This window comes from Mus musculus, chromosome 18, assembly GCF_000001635.26.
Source record: "Mus musculus strain C57BL/6J chromosome 18, GRCm38.p6 C57BL/6J".
NCBI lineage: Eukaryota > Metazoa > Chordata > Mammalia > Rodentia > Muridae > Mus > Mus musculus.
In genome coordinates this window covers 89,826,283-89,848,535 of record NC_000084.6, presented here as the reverse complement: position 1 = coordinate 89,848,535, position 22,253 = coordinate 89,826,283, and the positions used below count along the sequence as shown (strand labels likewise).

Sequence of the window (22,253 nt, the reverse complement as noted above, 5' to 3'; positions counted from 1 at the left end):
CACAGAAAAATTACTCAATCAGAATGGCTAAGATCAAAAGCTCATGCTACATCTCATTGTGGTAACGATGTGGGGCAAGGGAATACTCCTCCATTACTGGTAGGAATGTAAACTTGTACAATGGCTTTGCAAATCAATTTGTCTGTTTCTCAGAAAACTGGGAATGGTTCTACCTCATTATCCAACTATACCACTTCTGGGCATATACCCAAAGATGCTACAGCATACCACAGGGACACTTGCTCAACTATGTTCATATCAGCTTTATTTGTAATAGCTAAAAACTGCAAACAACTTAGATGTTCCTGAATCAAAGAAGGCATAATGAAAATGTGGTACATTTAGCTACCAAGAACAATGACATCATGAAATTTGCAAGTAAGTAGATAAAACTAGAAAAGATCATCCTGAGTGAGATATCCCAGACAAAAGAAAAGGGAGACGTGGTATTACTCATTTATAAGTGGATATTAGCCATAAAGTACAGAATGACCATGCTATAATCCACAGACCCAAAGATGCTAAGTAACAAGGAAGATGGTCAAATCTCACTGAAAGGGGAAATAAAATAGACATTGAGGGTTGATAGAGGAAAGGAACAGTATAGGATAGGGAGTGAGGATAGAGCAGAATCTAATCTGCTGTTCAAATCTAGGAAAGACAGAGGGAGAGAGTACTGGGAGTGAGGACTAGGCTCAATAGGAGATGTGTCTAGTTCTACTGCAACTTGATATGTCAAGAAAGGTTGATATTCATAAGATGCTTCTCTTTCTCTGAAGAGAAGGGATGGGAAGGTGGAGAGTAGTACTGGGAGGAGAGGATGAACGGGAAGCTAAGATTAGGATCTAAAGTAAATAAATTAATTAATTAATAAAATAGCAGAAATTATGTAGGGCTTAAATAAATCAATTTAATGTGGAAAATTAGCTTTCCCCTCATACGCTAGAATTTAATTAAGCATTAGAGAGAAATTGATTCTAAACTACATAGCTGGCATGCAGAAAAAGACAAAAGCATGCATTACTCATAACCCCCACATTTCAAACTGTACTTGCTGGCAAATCATGAATCACAGTATTTTTTGAATTCCTTGTTCCGGGGGAGGAAGAGGTGAAAGAGGCCAGTCTCTGAGCTCATACAGCTTCCAGCTCTGATTCCAGACATGAGTTTTTTTTTTTTTAGTGAAAAGTTCATTCTGTTGTTCACATCTGAAATAAAGGAGTTTATGAAGTTTCATAAAAAGAATCAAAATAGATCCTTATATTTTATCATTTCACAAAACTCAACTAAAATGTATTAAAGACCTTAGCATATAACTATGTATCCTGAATATGATACAAGAAAAAAGTAGGGAATAGAGAACAGAACTTTCTGAGGAGGTCACTGATAGGACAGTCATTAGGAGAAACAGCTAATAAAAAGAACCTCACAGAGCTAAATAGGTCTGTACAGCAAAGGAAACCATTATTCAGGTAAAGCAACAATCTTCATAATGGGAAGAAGTCTTTATCAGTTATACATGTAATAGAGGCTTAGTGTCTATAATATACAAATAACTTATAAAACTAAGTATCAAAGTAACAAACATCACAAGTGAAATGGAGAACAGAGCTAAGCAGAGAGATCTGGAAAAGATGAAATACAGATTGCTGAGAAGCACTTAAAGAAATGGTCAATATTCTTAGACATTAGAGAATTGTAAATTAAAAATACTTTGAGATTTTATCTCAAGGTCAACAAAATAAATAACAACTCATGGTAGCAAGGATGTAAGGGAAGGGAAACACTAATTCATCACTTGAGGGAATGCAGGCTGGTACAGCTCTTATGGAAATCATTGTGAGGTCCCTCAAAATGTTAGAATTGGCTGATGTACCATAATATTCAGCTATACCCCTCTTAGGCCTGTACTCAGACTCTACTTCTTCCTACAGATAAATGTACTCATCTATGGACTTTATGTTCATAAAGCCATGAATTGAAAAAGCCTAGGTATGCATAAACTAATGATTGGATAATAAAAATGTGGCACATTTATATAATGGAATACTGTTCAGCTGTTAAAAAAGATGATATTATAAAGTTTACAAGTAAATAGTTTGAACTAAAAACAATCATCCTGAAAAAGTTAAATCAGATCTCAAAAGACAAATATTGCATGTTTTCATTGTATGTCGATGTTAGCTTTATTTTTCTTTTCCTTATACAGTCTATAATCTAAACAACCAGAGATTATGTATCTATTCAGAGATCAGGAGTTGAGGAGAGGGATTTTTCAAGGAAGGGGAAACAATACAATTTTATAAACAGATAAACAGGATCCATCTAGTGGAGTAGAACTTAAGTCAAATCAGAGATTTGTGGGTTATTCCCACAAGTTTTGTGCCTCCATTGCCCTAGTATCATGCCAAAAGCTTAGGTTGTTTAGAGATTTCCTTGGGCACACTTTTGCCAACAATTTATTTGGATTTTACGGTGGTACTATAAGTTTCATTAAGTGAAAAAAATGGCCAATTATGAATCTAGCTCCCTTATGACTTAGAAGCTTCATTAGGATCACCTTCATTTGTTTAGAAAGTTTCCATGGTAGTGAGTTTCCACACAGACTCAAACGCCACTCAATTCTAGGTGTCAGTCCCCTTGTTCCCTTTGTCAAGCCCATCTTCCATCTTCTTTCCCACCTGTCCTCTAAATCCAATACGTCTGCTTTCAGTATAACTTTAAAATACACTCTACTTCCATACATTTATTTGCAAAACTCAATGCAGCTGAAAGAATCAGATGCAGGTACTTATACCCAATCAATGGACAGAAGCCAGGACTCCTGTAGTGGAATTAGGGAAAAGCCTGAAGAAGCTGAGGAGGAGGGCAACCACATAGGAAGACCAGCAGTCTCAACTCACCTGGACCCAGAGATCTCCCATACACTGAGCTAGCAATCAGGCAGCATACAGTAGCTGATATGAGGCCCCTGACACATATACAGTAGAGGACTGCTTTGTCTGGCCTCAGTGAGAGAAGATGCACCTAATCCTGAGAGATTTGAGGCTCCAGGAAGTAGGGAAGTCTGGTGTGGTTAGGGTGAAGGGTTGAGGACATCCTCTTGGAGACAGGGGAAGAGGTATGTGATGAGGAACAGTCAGAGGGTGGATCAGAGGGGGTTAAAGACTGGATTGTAAAATAGGATTTAAAAAATATATATAGAATCTATTACCCTTTCTAGGGAAATCCATCTATACTCCTTCCCAGTCTTTTCCTCTATTACATAACCCCTCTGGGTCTACAGATTGAATTTGGTTATCATTTATTTAATAGCTAATATTCACACAAGTGAATAAACCATATTTACCTTCTGGATCTGTTACCTTATTCAATGTGAATTTTTCTAGTTTCATTCATTTGCCTGGGAATTTTATAATGTCATTTTAAATAGCTGAGTATTATTCCATTGTGAAAGTGTTTCACATTTTTAATCCAATCTGTTGAGGGACACCTAATTTGTTTCCAATTTCTGGCTGTTGTGAATAGAGCAACTGTGAACATGGTTGAGTAAGTGTCCTTGTGGTAGGATGAAGTGTCCTGTCCTTTGGGTATATGCCCAACAGAGTGTTATAACTGGATCTTAATATAGATCAATTGCTATCTTTCTGAGGAACTGCCACACTGATTTCCACATTGGATGTACAAGTTTGCACTTCCACTGGCAATGGATGGGTGTTATCTAATCCCGCAACGTTGCCAGCAAAATTATTTATCTTAGCCATTTTGATAGCTGAAAGATGGAATCTCAAAGAACTTTTTTGTTGTTTTGTATTTTCCTCAAGACTAAGGCTATTGAAAAATTTCTTTAAGTGTTTCTTGGCAATTTCAGTTGCTGCCGTTAGGAATTCTCCATTTAGATCTTTTTGCCATTTTAATTGTGTTATTTATTGTTTATATACTTATATTTTTCTTGAGTTTCTTATATATCTTGGATATTAGTCCCCTATCAAATGTGAAGTTGGTAAAATCTTTTACTATTCTCTAGGCTGCTGATTTGTATGAATGACCTATACACCACCCAAATGTCACAGGTTATTATTAAAGCTATTGGCTCTTGATAGGCTCTATTGATGAAGGTGCCTTTTAAATTATGTTATCAAACATGAAGAAATAAATCTAACCAACTAGAAACAATACTCAAACTAACTAGCATTCATACTGCTGGAAGGTAATTTTCATACTACTAGAGGAAAAAAAGCAATCATCAGTATCTACTATCTGCAAACCTAGCAATCTACAACAGCTACCAGCATGTAAGATATATTGGTGTAATGATAGCACAAAACCAAGCAATTTCAGGGTTGCCTTTAAGGCCACTCCATGAGATGAAATCTATACTTGACACTGTTAAATTGGCCATGAACTTGAGACTAGATAAATCATGGGCCTAATACTATTATTTTCCTAAAGGAACATAGCAATAAAATGACTCCTAATGATGTTTTGCTGCATCCATAAATCAGTGACTTACTCAACCCTCACACAGAGAAAATTCTCTGTGTAGTAGACAATAATTAGCAATGTGATCCATAACTTGACAATGTGCAGAGACTGGATTTAGAAAGTAACCCTAAAATGCCATCATAGTGTTACATTTTTGCAGCAAAACTAGCAGTTGGTGGCAGAATGCATACAATTCCCTTCCTGCATTATCGAGGGTGAAAATTATAACTTTTGACACAATAAATGTGTCCTCAATTCAGATTGGCATTTTCAAAGAATAATGTTTAGTTTCCACAAAAGAACACCATCATCTCTATATTTAGTAATATTTTATAGTAATCATATGAATACACACACATAATATGTATATATAATCTTCACAAAAAATAAAACTTAGCCACATCATTGGTTTTTACCACATACAATGTAATAGAAAATGGATTATAGTAACAAACATAATATAATACTCAACTTAAGATGGACTTGTAGAGGCAATTTATTAAAGAGGTCAATTAAAACTTTAGAACCAGACCTAGTGGCTCATGCCTTTAATCCTAGCACTTGAGAGGTAGAGGCAGGTAGATATCTCTGAGTTATAGGCTAGCCTGGTCTACAGAGTGATTTCTTGGACAGTCAGGGATACACAAAGAGACTCTTTCTCAAAAAACAAAACAAAACAAAACAAAACAACAACAAAAACAAAAAATAAGACAACACAAAAAAGCAAAAAACAAACAAACACACACAAAACAAATGAGTAATATTTATTTATCATTGACTTCATGACAAAATAATTATGTCTTCTCATTGGTATAGCACATAAGCAAGGTACAGGTATGTCGTCTCAGTGTTATTCATCATAATCCACTCACAACTCTTTGTGCATTTGTGTATGTTTGTTTTTGTTTTTTTTCCCTAACTAATTTATTTAGCATAGCTCTGTTCTTGAAGAAGAGTCTTCAGGCACACAATAATGATTTTTATCCAATTGAAAAGTAAGGCTTCCTGCTTATTGGTTGTTCTTGACTCATCACATTAAGAAACAAGGAAAGGGGTGATGGATTCTTTTGAGTGATGTTCACGATTTCAGTTACTAAGTAGAAAATTTGAAGGACAGAGAAAAGTCACTTTACAGTCAAAGTTAAAAGAAAGTTATTTCAAACACTTATTAGAGGCATTAACACTGAGAAGCAATTTCCAGAATTTAAAGTAAAACCACTATATCAATCACAGTATAAATTAAGGAAAATAATCAGAAGTGTAGGGGGTGTCTTGTTCAAGTTAAAACAAATTACCTGTGTCTCTGTCATAAGATACACAAAGGACACGCATATTCATTCTACATTTTTATGATTCTGTCTACTTCCACTACAGTTTTCTCTGTCTTCCTTTTCCCTGTCTTTTATGCTGTATGGTTGGTGCTGCTAACTTAAAACAATGGAATTTTCAAGTAATAGAGTATTGTGCTGGGGCTAACATAACACAGACCACAAAGTTCTACTTTGTCCCCCAAAAAGTTGCCATGATCATTGATCCTGTCCTGTTGCAGTAAATCTCCCCAACCCAAATATGCCCCAGCAATAAAAACATGACTCAGTAGGCAGATCTACCACTATAGTATCATCTTTTCCATCTATGAGACCCCTTAGAACTTGCAGTTTCTCCAGGCCATGTGCTGTTTTACAGAAAAATCACCTAAGTTCTGACTCATTCCTTGTTCACAGCCACTCACAGGAGAACTGAATTAACACCAAATATAATTAGCCCCAGGGATATCCACAACACTGTCCCTCTACTGTGTGTACATCTCAGATTCATATACAAGAAGCTTCATGTTGCTGTTTGTAATCTCAAAATGTTTTCTACTATTTCAAGTTCAGATATTCATAGAACTCCTGCTTTCTCTGTGTGCATGTGTGTGTGTGTGTGTGTGGGGGTATGTTATAGGTAAAATCTCTACTATAAAATAGGTTGCTTCTTCTTCAGACCCAGTTTTCCATGTGCCACCTCCTCTTGGCTCATGTTCTGTCTCTTTACCTTGACATTTTTTTGATAATGCTATAAAACATTCTAATTTTCCTAAAAATTAACTCTATTTCATTGAGGGTATTTTCAGTGAGGATTACATACCTATTTGTGCATTTGAATTTCTCAAGATTCCTAACATTCCTATATTTCCACTAAATTAGCAAAGTCTAGAAAGATATATTTCCTAGCCACAAGAGTCTTCCATCTTTATTGCTGAACATAGACTCTATTTACTAGAGCTCAGAGTTGCATGGCTGGAAGGATCCTTGAATAATTGTGTGTGTGTGTGGCATGGTTAGAGAAATTTTCTCTGAGTACCTAACTAATCTACTAGAAAATGTGAGGTGAAGTTTGAGTCTTCCAATCTCCATAAGTATTGTTATGGTCAGAAGGACAAACTGAAGATTAAAATTTAAAAATTAGTGTACATCTGGCCTCAGGAATCTTAAAGCAGAGCTGATATGAAAAAGTATTATTCATGGGGTACCAATTTTTTTTAAGATTTATTTTTTCATATGTACTAGTGTTTAACCTGCAGTTATGCATGTTTACCTTTTTCATGTCTGGTGCATCAGGAGAACAGAAGATGATGCCAGATGCCCTGATACTAAAGTTAACAGACAGTTCTAAGACAACATGTGGCTGCATGAAGCCAAATCTAGGTCACTGGCAAAAGTAGAACTAATCTTATCCTATGTCTTAGTTAGGGTTTTATTGTTGTGAACAGACACTATGACCAAGGCAACACCTATAAGGACAAAATTTAATTGGAGTTGGCTTACAAGTTCAGAAGTTCAGTCCATTATCATCAAGGCAAGAACATGGCAGCATCCAGGCAGGCATAGTTCAAGAGTTCTACATCTTCATCTGAATGCTGCTAGCAGAATACTTGCTTCTAGGCAGCTAGAATGAGGGTCTTAAAGCTCATGCCCACAGTGACACACCTATTTCAACAAGTAAAAACCTTCTAATAGTGCCACTCCCTGGGTTAATCATATACAAACCATGATACTCCACTCCCTAGCCCCCATAGGGTTGTTCAAACATATGAGTCTATGGGGGCCATACCTAAACATAGCATAATGCAAAATACATTTAGTCCAACTTCAAAAGTCTCCATAGTCTATAGCCATCTTAATAATGTTAAAAGTCCGAAGCTTAAAGTCTCTTCTGAGAGTCACCCAATCACTTAATTGTAATCCCCAAAGCAAGACAGGAAACCACCTGGGCAAACTTCACATTCTTCATCTCCATGTCTCATGTTAAAGCAGCTTCATCTCTCCAACTCTTCTTTCATCTTTGTTGACTGTAATAGATTTCTTTAGCCTGGGCTGGTACCATTCCCTGTTAGCAAGCAGCATTCCTCAGCAGATAGACCACAGCTCTGGTATCTCAAACATCTTGGGGGCTCCAAGCCAACTTCAATATTATGGCTTCTTTTTTCAATGTCTGTGAAAGATTCTCGAATTCCCAGCCCATGTACCAAATGAAAGACCCTCGAGGGAAGACCCTCACTCAGACACTTAAGTCCCGGGACAGCCGCGTACCCAAGAAGACACTGAGACCATACATAAAATGTAGAAGGTAAGATTTAATAAAGCAGCGACATGAAAGCACACAGACCAGAGCTCTGGGGTCGAAATAAAGCAGCAACATGAAAGCACACAGAGCTCTGGGGTCGAAACTCATACACCTTAGCACAGGGTAGAGGAGTCTCGACGACGACTCAAATTTTTCACAAGCTTTTAAAGGAAAAAACCACAAACTGGGAGGGGGAATGGGGAGGGAATAGGGGAAGTTTAACAACCACAAATTTACTCAACTAAAGAGTCATATCTTGTGTTTGGCAATACATCTGGCCTGTTGAAACATTCTGTGGTTGTTCCAGAAAATGTTTTTCTCAAGTATGTTTTCCAGATGGGAGGGGGTGGGCTCCGAGGTGAAAGTTCATGTTCTCACAAGAGGCCAGTAATTTTTCATTCTTCATTCCCCACTTCTTCTTGTAAGTAATTCTAATCTTAGAATTTCAGAAGTCTATATCTCTATGTGGAGAATACTGTATTTACTCTATCTTTAACATGGGAACAAAAACAGAATAAGGCAGATTAGTAAACAGAACTAGGCAGGGACCCTTTTAGTGAGGCTTGAGGGTCTCAGCATGACGCAGGTGTACGTAGATCAGATCTCTGGCTGGAACTGGTGAGTTGTCCTTGGGGTACCTGGCTCGTTTGCTGTAGCCAGTTGTGACCAGACTTCTTTCTGCACCACCTGCAAGCCTTTTAACTTAACATATAGATCATTATTATAACAACATAGGTTTAAACACATCATTTAAGACAGTGATGGGCACAGGAGCCCCATAAAGGATCTTAAAAAGAGTAAAACCGAATTAAGAGGGAGTATTTTCAGTTCTAAATAGGGCAAGGGGAAGGGGCACCAAGTAAGTCTGTGCCAGTCTCTAGGATTAATTTTGTCAAGGTCTGTTTAGAGTTTTATTTATTATTTTTATCTGTCCTGAGTTCTGAGGTCTGTACACATAATACAATTTTTATTTGACCTCTAAATACTTGGCCACACCCTGGCTTACCTGGGCAACAAAGGCAGGACCATTATCTGACACTATTGCTTTTGGCACTCCGAACCTTGGAAAATTTTTAATAATCTTCTTGATGACTATCTGAGCAGTCTCAGTTTTACAAGGAAAAGCTTTTATCCATCTTGAGAACGTTCACAAAAACCAGAAGGTATTTATACACATATTTTTTCAGTAAAGTCTATTTTTCAGTAGATGTCAGGTCTGTCTTCTCATGAGAGGACTAGTTTTCTTTCTTCAGTTTTTACTATTTTATACAGGGTTTCTTTTACCAGTCTTAATTTGTCTATAACTTGATAGTCTTTAGACTGTCAGGATCATTGCTCTTTAGGATGCCTGGGCGGTTAGATTTGCCATCTGATTTCTTTTAGCCACAGCATCTTAGGTCTTTTTCTGCAGATGTCAACAGCTCTCTTTGTCTGTATATATAGAGCTTGTATTAAAGCCACAAGTTTAGCTTTCTGGGCTGAAGTTCCTTTAGGGAGGCTGCTGGCCTAGATCACGTGCTTTCTGTCCATCACTGCACTGCTGTTCCCGCCTTCCGCTCACCTTCAACCTCCAGGCTACTGCCATCCGTGTACCAGTTCAAACTCTCAGGCCAAGGCTGATCTGATCCTTCAGATCATTTCGAGTATGAGTTCCTTCTGCCAGAATGTCAGCACAATGATGAGTAGGTGAAGTCTCAGGCAGTAGTGTGATTGAGGATAGCAGGGGGAGCGAAGGTCACTCGTTCAGTCAACAAAAAGCTCTGACAATGTGTCCATCGGTCAGGGGAACAGTTGGATAATGTTTTCAAGAGCGTTAGTCAGCCATCGGTCATGGGGGCTGAACCACACTTTCTAGGACATGTGCCAAGTTTTGTCTCAGAGTCAATTTATCTGCGTCTTTGACCAGAAGCCACTATGTGCAGACAAGCAGGCCATCCTACAGCCACCAGGTCTAATTTTTTACAAGTATGTCACAGGTCTTTTCCAGGGTCCCAATCTCTGAGTAAGAACTTCTTTGGCAATACCTTTGTTCTCAGTCACATCTAGGAGTCCCATAGCTGGGGATAACATTAGGGCAGTCTCAAGAGCATCCAAGGCCATCTAAGATTGTTTTTTTATTTTTTTATACGAAGGGCTGTTTATCTCTTTAACTCAGCAAACCTGGAATTCACAATCTGCAAAAGCCCGCAGTGCCCAGGAACTTTTTAGCTTGTTTTGCACTGGTCGGTGGAGGAGTATGAAACACAGTCTCTTTTTTTAGCTGCTTTAACAGGTAGGCCACCGGACTCTTTTAAGGACTCAGCTTCTGTGTTAGCACCCCTTTTGTTATCTCTTTACTTTTAGCCACGAACAGGTGAAGGGTTTGGTCATGAGGGGGGCTCCTCTTCTTTTTGTTGGGGCAGTCTCTCACCCAGTGCTCATTTTCTTTACAGTATACACGTTGATCTTTAGCCAAAAGCTTTCTTTTGTTGCCAGGTACTATCTAAGTTTTCTAGTTTTCCTGACTTTTGTGGCCAGCATTTCATTTCTCTTATCTTTTTGTCTCACAGCACAGCTCTGATTCTGACTTTGGTCTCTGTCTTTGTCAGCCTCATGTTTCCTTAACTCTTCTTCTTGTCTGACTCTTATTTACTGGTTCTTCCTCTAAATATTTCTCATTCAGAGTATCTCTCTCATTTTAGACCTCTCTAATCTCCTTCATCTCTATTTTTACCTCTCTTCACTGTTAACCTATCTATTTGCCACTGTCATCTATCTCTCCTGAGTCTGCTGAAGATTTGCTTTTAGCTCACTTCTTTGCAGACCTCTATCCTTCTTTTGTTTCTCCTCCTCTGCACTTTCTTATCTACTTACACTAACTTTCTTACCAACTTACCCTGTCCTTCTCTTTGCTTTTGTAACTTTCTGTTACCTTGTTCAGATTGTTGGGACACTTTCTAGTCCCACAGAGACGAGACCCCCATCAGAGCCTGGCAGTTAGACTCACAGGTGCTCTTTACCTTGGACAGAAGCCCCAAGTGGGCGGATGCCTCCCTCACTGGAGCTTAGAACAGACTCACTGCCAGCAGCTCAGGGAGGGGTCGCCTGAGAAGAGAAAACACGTGGGGCAGGGAAGGGAGTACAGCTCTCACAGCTGGCTGTATCGGGCCACTCATATCTCAAAGTGAAAGCAGTTTTTCTGTTAACAAGAGACGGGATGTAAGGGACAGGGGAATGAGAAGCTGCCTGGGAACCTGCAGCCTTCTTGGCCGGCTACTCGCACAGCCTCCTCTTCTTTTTTTTTTTTTTTTAGCAGCCACAGCATCTAGGCCACTGACTTTTCAGGGACCACTCCTCATTTGCTCCGGATTTCCGAGCTTATTTCTCTCTAGGCTCCAGGTCCATGGGCGGGACCACTGTGACCCGCTGGCTGCTCTCTGGAGTTGGAGTGGGAGGCAGGGCAGCTGAGGATCTGAAAGGAAGTGGTCAGCATAGGGATCTGACAGGATTCTTAGGCTTATTTCAGAAGGCATAACTTAAAAACAGTCGTCAGTCATCAGTCCAAGTCTGAACACAAAGAGACACACAAGACACACACAGAAACCGTAAACCACAAACAAAAACAAGATAGTAACAGACAACATAGACGATTCACAAAAACAAACGTAAACAAACAAAATTACCAAGCGACAGAACCAGAGTCAGAGAAAGGGGAGTGGACACAGATTGTCCCATTTTTAGAAAAACAGTAGTCACAACAAGAGCAGACACGAGACTAAGACAAAAAAGAAACCAGAAGAATCAGATGGCCTCTCTAAGGCCGGCCGATTGAGACCCTCTGCACGAGGTGGGACTCGAACCCACGATCTCGCAACAAAACACGAGGTGGGACTCGAACCCACGATCCCGTGACCAGACGCGAGGTGGGACTCGAACCCACGATCTCGCAACAAAACACGAGGTGGGACTCGAACCCACGATCTCGCAACAAAACACGAGGTGGGACTCGAACCCACGATCTCGCAACTGGGCACGAGGTGGGACTCTAACCCACGATCTCGCAACCCCAAATGGTCTCTTGGCCTTCAAAGGGGTCCACCAGGCGTCCCTGATCCTCCCCTGTTCCTCCTGGGACGTCTCCCAGGGCGAACGGACGGTGGACACCTGGACACGTCCTTATCCACCCCGCACTCCCTCTCGGAGCGCGGTCTCACTGAACGTCCGCAAAACTGAAACTGCGATTGCACCAGACTTAGAAACAGAACACAGACATCAGAACACAGAAACAGAACACAGACATCAGAACACAGACATCAGACCAAAACAGAACAAAGAATCTTACCTCTAAGTGGGTCTAGGACCTCTGGGTGGTCGCGCTGTTTCCCGGCCAATGCACCAAATGAAAGATTCTCGAATTCCCAGCCCATGTACCAAATGAAAGACCCTCGAGGGAAGACCCTCACTCAGACACTTAAGTCCCGGGACAGCCGCGTACCCAAGAAGACACTGAGACCATACATAAAATGTAGAAGGTAAGATTTAATAAAGCAGCGACATGAAAGCACACAGACCAGAGCTCTGGGGTCGAAATAAAGCAGCAACATGAAAGCACACAGAGCTCTGGGGTCGAAACTCATACACCTTAGCACAGGGTAGAGGAGTCTCGACGACGACTCAAATTTTTCACAAGCTTTTAAAGGAAAAAACCACAAACTGGGAGGGGGAATGGGGAGGGAATAGGGGAAGTTTAACAACCACAAATTTACTCAACTAAAGAGTCATATCTTGTGTTTGGCAATACATCTGGCCTGTTGAAACATTCTGTGGTTGTTCCAGAAAATGTTTTTCTCAAGTATGTTTTCCAGATGGGAGGGGGTGGGCTCCGAGGTGAAAGTTCATGTTCTCACAAGAGGCCAGTAATTTTTCATTCTTCATCTGGGATCTACACATGAACTTCTGAGCTCCTCCAAAGGACTCGCATAACTTCTTCTCTGCCCTCTGTAGCACTCTAAGCTCAGGCTGATCTACTCCGCTGCTGCTGCTGCTGTTCTTGGTGATGATTCCATGGTACTGGCATCTAAAAAAAGCTGGGATCTTCAGCTGCACCTAGGCTTTACCAACAGCCTCTCATAGGTTCTCTTCATGGCACCAAGCCCCAACTCTTTTGCATGACCACTTCAGTCCTGAGCCATCAACTGCAACTGAGGCTGCACCTTTACCAATGGTCTTTCATGGCCTCTCACAGTGCCAAGCCTTAGCTGTTCTTCATGACCCCTTCATGTATCAAAACCAGTACCATCTGGGTGACAATTACACATTACCAAGTACAGCTGTAGCACGAGATACAGACTTGGCTATCCCTAAAACACAGCTTCTTTGTGCTCTCAGAAAACACTTCCCAGAAGATTTCACCTCAATGGTACTGATCTGTTCTAAATCTCCACTAATATCTTAGCTCCAGCTAGCCAGTACCAGTTGTCCCAATAGTCCCTTTTATTCTGGACTTTAAACCCAGAGCTACATGGCCAAAGCTGACATGTTCTGCTGCTTGCTCAGGCTGGAACATGGCACCCCTTAATCTATTACCAGCTTTCTGCTTTCAAACTCCCTCAAGGCCTAAGTTTGGCTGTCCTGGAATTTGCTCTGTAGATTGGCCTTGAACTCAGAGATCTGCATGGCTTTGTCTCCTGGGATTAAAGGTATGTACCACCATGCCTGGATTTAAGCTTTTCTTCATCTGGGACTTGCTCTGTCCCAAACTGACCTTGAACTCAGGGATCTTCTTGGTTTTGTCTCCTGGGATTAAAGGTGTATAGCACCATGCCTAGACCTAAATTTAGCTATGTGGGATCTTACCCCATAGTCACCACTCCCTTAATTCAATTTGATATCTTTGAACACAGGATTCAGCTCCATTCACTTCCTGGTGCCCCTTTAATACTCAAACCATAGATTATATATATTTCCTTTCTAAGCTTGCTATGCTTATTCAAAAGGCTCTTCATAATACAAAGCCAGAGAACAAAGTCTATAATGGGCATTTCTGAGACATCCTTTGGCAATTTAATTAATCTGGGTCTCTTCACTTTAGCCTCAGGAAGATTCTTCTGACAAGGGCAAAATGAAGCCATGTTCTTCAACAAAATACTATAAAAACAGTCTCTAGACCACATACTGAAGTGCTCAACTGGAACCTCTTGGGCCAGGTCTGCACAGGTCAAATCACTCTCAGTAACAAAGTCTTCCATAGTCCTACTAAGATAGCTCATTAAGCCCCACCTAAAACAAAATCATGGCTTTTCAAATCCAAAGTACTCAAATCCACATTCTTCCAAACAAAAACATGGTCAGGTCTATGACAACAGTACTCCATTCCCTGATACCAACTTCTGTCTTAATTAGTGTTTTACTGCTGTGAACAGACACTATAACCAAGGCAATTCTTTTTTTTTTAATTATTATTATTATTATGTATTTTCCTCAATTACATTTAGAATACTATCCCAAAAGTCCCCCACACCCTTCCCCCCACTTCCCTACCCACCCATTCCCATTTTTTGGCCCTGGCATTCCCCTGTACTGGGGCATATAAAGTTTGCAAGTCCAATGGGCCTCTCTTTCCAGTGATGGCCGACTAGGCCATCTTTTGATACATATGCAGCTAGAGTCAAGAGCTCCGGGGTACTGGTTAGTTCATAATGTTGTTGCACCTACAGGGTTGCAGATCTCTTTAGCTCTTTGGATACGTTCTCTAGCTCCTCCATTGAGGGCCCTGTGATCCATCCAATAGCTGACTGAGAGCATCCACTTATGTGTTTGCTAGGCCCCGGCCTAGTCTCACAAGAGACAGCTATATCAGGGTCCTTTCAGCCAAAGCTTGCTAGTGTATGCAATGGTGTCATTGTTTGGTGGCTAATTATGGGATGGATCCCTGGATATGGCAGTCTCTAGATGGTCCATCCTTTTGTCTCAGTTCCAAACTTTGTCTCTGTAACTCCTTCCATGGGTGATTGTTTCCAATTCTAAGAAGGGGCAAAGTGTCCACACTTTGGTCTTCATTCTTCTTCAGTTTCATGTGTTTTGCAAATTGTATCTTATATCTCAACATTGGAGGTTCAGTCTATTATCATCAAGGCAGGGATATGTCAGCATCTAGGCAGGCATAGTTCAGGAGGAGCTGACAGTTCTAAATCTTCATCTGAAGGCTGCTGGCAGAATACTTACTTCTAGTCAGCTAGGACGAGGATTTTAAAGCCCACACCCAAAGTGGCACACCTACTCCAACAAGTCCATATTTTCTAATAGTACCACTGCCTGGGCTGAACATATATAAACCCTGACAACAGCTAAGCCATATTTCCACCCAAGTCACAGGGTAATTCTAAGAAAGTCTATACAATTTTACTGAAACTTTCTGATTTATAAATAGTGCAACATTATATATCTTTGATGATCTTACATCTTTGATGATCTTAGTAAGAAGTCAGAGAGCCCTAGAAGTATTCTCTCATAAAATAAAGAAATATAAAAATATTTGGGAAATATAAACTTATATTCCAAAGTACAATTTAGGGTATTTTACAGACTACTGTGCTTTGTTTGTTTGTTTGTTTGTTTGTTTGTTTGAGACAGGGTTTCTCTGTGTAGTCCTGGCTGTCCTGGAACTCACTTTGTAGACCAGGCTGGCCTCGAACTCAGAAATCTGCCTGCCTCTGCCTCCCAAGTGCTGGGATTAAAGGCGTGTGCCACCACAGCCCGTCTTGGCTACTGTGTTTAAAAGGGTTATTGCACTAAGCTATTATAAACTTTATAAGAGTAAGCATTTAAAACAATTGGTTGCAATTCTCATCTGAATTCTTACACAACTTTTTTACAGACCTTGAAAGAACGATTCTAAACTTCATATGAAAAAAACAAAAAACTCAAGATAGCCAAAGTAATCCTGAACAATAAAAGAACCCCTGGAGGAATCACCGTTCAAGACCCCAAGCTGTAATAAAGAACAGTGAAAAACAAAAACAAAAACAAAAACAACAAAACAAAACAAAACATGGTATTGGTACTAAGATAGGCACTAGAATAGAACTGAAGACCCAAAAATAAACTCACACACCTATAGATAGTTGACTTTCAACAAAGAAGCCAATGAAAAAAAGAAAGTATGTTCAATAAATGGTGCTAGTATAACTGAATGTCTGCATGTAGAAGAATACAAATAGATCCATATTTACCACCCTTCACAAGACTCAAGTCCAAGTGGATCAAGGACCTCAACAAAAACCTGGATACACTAAACCAAATATAAGAAAAAGTGGGAAAAAAACTTGAACATATTGGTCCAGGAGACAATTTCCTGAACAGAACATTAATGGTTCAGACCCTATGATCAGTAACTGATAAATGGGATCTCATAAAACTGAAAAGCTTCTGTAAGGCAAAGGACATTGTCAATAGGATAAAAAACAGCCTACAAATTCAGAAAAGATCTTTACTAACCCTACGTCCAAATGAGGGCTAATATTAAAAATGTATAAAGTTAAAATTTATGTACTAAGTTAAACTTCAACAAACCAAATAACCAAATTTAAAATTGGGGGGGGGGGGCACAGAACTAAACAGAGAATTCTTAACAGAGGAATCTTGAATGACCAAGAAGCACTTAAACAAATGTTCAATATCCTTAATCATCAGAGAAATACAAATAAAACTATTGAGATTACACCTTAGATCAACAAGAATGTCTAAGATCAAAATCACAAGTGATAGCATATGCTGGTGAGGTTGCAGAGAATGGGGGACACTCATTCATTGCTGGTATGACTACAAGTTTGTACGACCACTTTGGAAATCAATATGGCAGTTTCTCAGAAGATTGGAAATAGTTCTACCTGAAGACCCAACTATACCACTCCTTGGCATATACCCAAAAGATATTCTACTACACCACAAGGACATACACTCTATTATGTTTATAGCAGCTTTATTTGTAATAGCCAGAAACTGGAAACAACCCAGATGTCCTCCCACCAAAGAATGGATACAGAATGTATTCATTTACACAATGGAATATTATACAGCTATTAAAAGCAAGGACATCATGAATTTTGCAGACAAGTGGAAGGAACTAGAAAATATCCTGAGTGAAGTAACCCAAACCTAAAAGGACATCGGCAGTGGCAGTATGTACTCACTGATAAGTGGATATTAGCCATAAAGTACAGGATACCCATTATATACCCCACAGACTCAAAGATGCTAAAGAATAATGAAGGCCCAAGAAAGGATGCTTGAATCACACTTTGAAGGGGAAAAAAAATAGTCATGGGAGGCAGATAGATGGAGGGAACTGAGCTGGAGGGAGGGAAATGAAGAAGCAGAATCAGGTGTATGCAAAGACGAGAGAGGCCCAGTCTGCTGGGAGAATGAATGGAAATCTGCAGCTGCCTGGGATGGGGTGGGAGAAGAATATTTAGGAAGTCCCAGAGACCTGGGGATAGAGGAGGCTCTCAGGTGTCAATGCGGGTGTTAGATGCCAAACAGTAGAGACATGGATCCTGAAGAGGCCACCTCCTCTAGCCAGACAGGATTGGTAGTAAAAGCATAGGGACACCAACCCACCAACAAAACTTTTGACCAAAAATTTGTCCTGTCTGAAAGAAATGCAGGAATGGAGTAGAGACTGAAGGAAAGCCAACCAATAACCAGCCAAACTCGAAATCCATCCCATTAGGCAGGCACCAATCCTTGACTTTATTTTTATATTATTATTTGTTTATCTTTGTTTACAGTCCAGTCTTATCCCCCTCCCAGTCTTCCCTTGAACAGTTCCTCATCCCATTTCTCCTCTCCTGTCTCCAAAAGGTTGTTCCCCACCTCCTCTACTCCACCAGAACTCCTCACTCCCTGGGGCCTCAAGTCTCTTGAGAGTTAGGTGCACCTTCTCTCACTGAGGCCATACCAGGCAGTCCTCTGCTGTATATGTGTTGGAAGCCTCATATCAGCTAGTGTATGCTGTCTGGTTGGTGGATCATTGTTAGAGAGATCTCTGGGGTTCCAAGTTAATTGAGCCTGCTGGTCTTCCTATGGGGTCACCCTCCTCCTCAGCTTCTTTGAGCCTTTCCATAATTCAACCACAGGGGCACCAGCTTCTGTCCATTGGTTGGGTGTAGGTATCTGCATCTGACTCCTTCAGCTGCTTGTTGGGCCTCTTGGCAGACAGCCATGCTAGGCTCCTGTCTGTAAATACACCATAGCCTTAGTGTCAGGCCTTGGAGCTTCCCTTTGATCTAGATCCCAATTTGAGCCTGTCACTGGACCTCCTTTCCCTCAGTGTCTCCTGGATTTTGTTCTTGAAGTTCTTTTAGACAGGAACAATTCTGTTTTTGACTATGGGATGGGAACCCCATCTCTCCATTTGATGCCTGTCTTTCTTGTGTTGGAGGTGGAGTCTACAAGTTCCCTCTCTCCACTCTTGGGCATTTCATCTAAGGTTCATCCCTATGAGTTCTGAGCATCTCTCACCTCCCAGGTCTTGGTACATTCTAGAGGGTCCACCTACGTCCTACCTCTGAGATTTCCTGTTTCCATTCTTTTTGCTGGTCCTCAGGGCTTCACTCCTGTTACCCTCCCAATACCTGATCATGTTCCCCTTCCCCCCCCATCTCCTCTCCCACCCAGGTTTCTCCCTCCCTCTTTATCTCTCCACCCCCGATTGCTTTCTTCTCCTTCCCAAGTGAGATTGAGGCATCTTCACTTGGGCCCTTTGGCTTGTGAACTTTCTTGAGTTCTGTGGATTGTATTCTGGGTATTCTGTACTTTTTGGCTAATATACATTTATTATTGAGTATATACCATGCATGTCCTTTTGGTTCTGAGTTACCTCACTCAATATGATATTTTCTAGTCCCATCCATTTTCCTGCAAAACTCATGATGTCCTTGTTCTTAATAGCTAAATTACATTTCATTGTGCAAATGAACCCCATTTTTAGTATCAATTTTTCTGTTGTGTGATATCTGGATTGTTTCCAGCTTCTGGCTATCACAAATAAGGCTGCTTTGAACATAGTGGAACATGTTCCCCTATGGCATGATGGGGCAACTTTTGGGTATATGCCCAAGAATAATCCTCGACATTATTAATGATACTCTATTATAATGTAGACAGGGGCCTAGGCTAACTGTCCTCTGTGAGGCTCTACCCAGCAGCAGACTGAAACATATGCAGATGCAGATGGAGGTCAGGGACAATTATGGATGAGTTTTGGGAAGGATGGAAGACTCAGAATTAGATGGCACCCCCACAGGAAGACCAACAGGGGAAACAATCCTGGATTCCTGAGAGCTCTCAGAATCTATTCCACCAACAAAAGAGCATACATGGGCTGGAACACGGCCACCCCTGCACATATGTAGCAGAAAGACAGCTTAGTCTTCATGGCTGCCTTGTCTGGCCTTAATGCTAAAGGATGTGCCTAATCTGTTATATACTTGATGTGCCAAGGTTGGGGGATATCCAGGGGGTACCCCACCCTCTCAGAGTAGAAGGGAAGGGGGGCTTGGGGGATGTGACTTGATGGGGGAGGGTTTGGAAGAGGGAGAAAGATATGGGATATAAATTAATTAATTTATTAAAAAGAAAACAATTGGTATAGTTCTTATAGATGTGGGAGCAGTGAGAAGCATATTTTTTATTAATGAAATGTGAGCCAAAGGGTTAATATGTTGAAAACTAGGTTCATATTTAATGGATCACATCATTAGAAATTTCACCTAATCAATGAATAAATCAGATTCATAATACGATACTATTATTGGGAAGTGGGATATTCTAGGGGGCAGTGGTCCCTTGTTATCCCTATCTGCATCCTGACAACTATGAAGTGAGAAATACATCTATGTATTTCTGTATGATGTTCTGCCTTACCACAGCTCAGAAACAAGAAAGCCAATCCTATGGGAAACTTTGGGAACTATAAGACATTAACTCTTCCTCCATTTAGGTTGTTTTTTTCAGGTGTTTGCCACAATTGTAAAAACAAATACATTAAACACAGAGCACAGTTGAGAAAACTCTGTTTTAAAGACTGTGGATTCTGTTTGCTTTATGAGAACTGATAATATTTCTCATGATATTTTTTCTCCTGAGAAATGATTACAATATCATTTAAATGTCTTAATCTATATAATAATGCATTAGATTGAATGTGCACTGCCCTTAAAACATGCTGATTAATGGAAGCAAAAAATTATAAATTACATACAGGGCTTATAAATTACTATGACTCTCCTATTTCTTACCTCTATAATTTGAATTATAAGTGATTGATCCTTAATAATAACAACCAGAAAGGATCTCAAGGCAGTTGCACATTTTGTGTATGCAGTGGATTATACTTGTCATAATTTGCCAAATTATATTGATTTTTGGTGGCTCCTATATCATTGTCTTTTACTTTATCTTTTCCTTCAGGAGTATTGTATTTAAAAAGAGTGCACACAGCATTTTTTTACACATTTCATGCAAAATCCTGGTTCAATTAGGCAAAATAAAATTATTCTTGAATTTCTGTTCTGCATATAAATATAATGATTTCAAATATCAATTTAAAACCTAATGTCATGGACACAATAAAACAAAAATATGATAGTACACATAAACTATTCCAATATACTGCTTGTTAGAGATGGTTTTGGATATTCATATAATAAGTAATGATTTTCTCTGTAAAGCAACAAAATATAGTTAATGATAAAGAATTTCAGGCTATGCTTTACAGTTAAAATCAGGAACATAATGAAGCAATCAAATAATCTCCAGAACTTGACATTATTTGAGGTATGTTCCTTCTGAGCACTGTGTTGTAAAATCAGCACTTTTCATTTACCAAGTATATTTGGAAAAATGAAACTAATGATGTCATTACTTTTGCTACTATCCTTCATGGAAGCTTATGTTTTCTCAATTTACTTTTGAATAATCCTAGTAAGTCTAGAAAATAAATGTAACTTTCATCTTTTTTTTTTTAGACAACAAACACTGTGAGTTTAAGGAACTTGCCTGAGATCACAGGCTGTGTAAGTATTGGTGGCTAGAAATGTACATGCAAAGGTTGAGGAATATATTCCGTAGAAGTACTTCCATCCTTAAATACACATTTCTTCAAATCATATTTCATCCAGATATCTTATGGGATTCAAGCATGGTGCAATTATGAAAACTAAAACCCTAGAGGGGATAATATATCAACTATGTCTTAGTTGCTGACAGCATATACATGTGCCAACTGAAGAAGATATTAGTTTGGAATGTGATAATCCACAAAAGGTAATGCACATGCTAAACCCTGGGGAAAATGTTGAACTGACCAATTACTATGTTCACTGTTGTCAAATTTCTAGTAAGACAAGAAATAATCTGTTTTGTTACTGTAGATGTCATGTAATTGACTCAAGACTGTGTAAGACTAATTGTAATTGCCCCTATTTCTTGTTGTATCTTTAGACCATAATAAGTGAAGAGAAAATACTTATTGGCTCTACCTGAGTAAGCTGAATTGTATCTTTGAGAATAATGTATGAGAAAGACATAATGGCCTTCAAAAAGAAGAGTGTTTTTCTGCAATTTGGTGAAACAAAACAGCAAAAACAACACTAACAAATATCTGCCAGCCCATGGGTGAATTCTTTATAAATGCTGTAAATTTTAACCAGACGAATTACTGTTTATTAGCACAATAAGTGTTAAGGCATGAGTCACACTAACGCATTTAAAAGTGATCACACTATATAAATAATTAAATGGGGTTTGATATACTAAGGGAAAGTGCAATAGAATTTAGTAAACTTTAAGCCTTTAATTTATGCTGGAATGTGGTTGTTGATTGTACTACTGTTATTGTCTCCTATCAATACCAATTTAGCCGTGATTAGTTGTTCCCTTCTTGTGTTTAGTTCAAGTCACATATTTTTGATTTTTTTAAGTAGCAGTCTATAATTTCAAATTATGGAATTCAAGACAATTATTTGTAGTTAAAAGAAAATACTAACATCTTAGTGGCTTAAAAACAATGTTAGGATTATGAGTTTAAGGCCAGCCTGGCCTATGTAATGAGATCTTTTCTAAAAAACAAAACAAAACAATAACAACAAAAATCATGATTTGTTTTCTGCTCAAGCTGC

The 22,253-nt window shown here is 39.5% G+C and overlaps 1 long non-coding RNA gene across 3 annotated transcripts in view; it reads left to right on the top strand.

The window, feature by feature from the left end:
* Nucleotides 1–22,253, top strand: part of Gm41800 — a 49,714-nt gene that overhangs the window by 4,110 nt on the left and 23,351 nt on the right. Inside the window, exons 2-3 of one of the 3 annotated variants that reach the window (XR_877648.1) lie at nucleotides 21,102–21,149; nucleotides 21,577–21,663. This is a non-coding gene — a long non-coding RNA (predicted gene, 41800). Of the gene's footprint in view, nucleotides 1–21,101; nucleotides 21,150–21,254; nucleotides 21,380–21,576; nucleotides 21,664–22,253 lie in introns of those variants that run through there. The other 2 variants (XR_877647.1, XR_877649.1) reach the window with 2 other exon arrangements.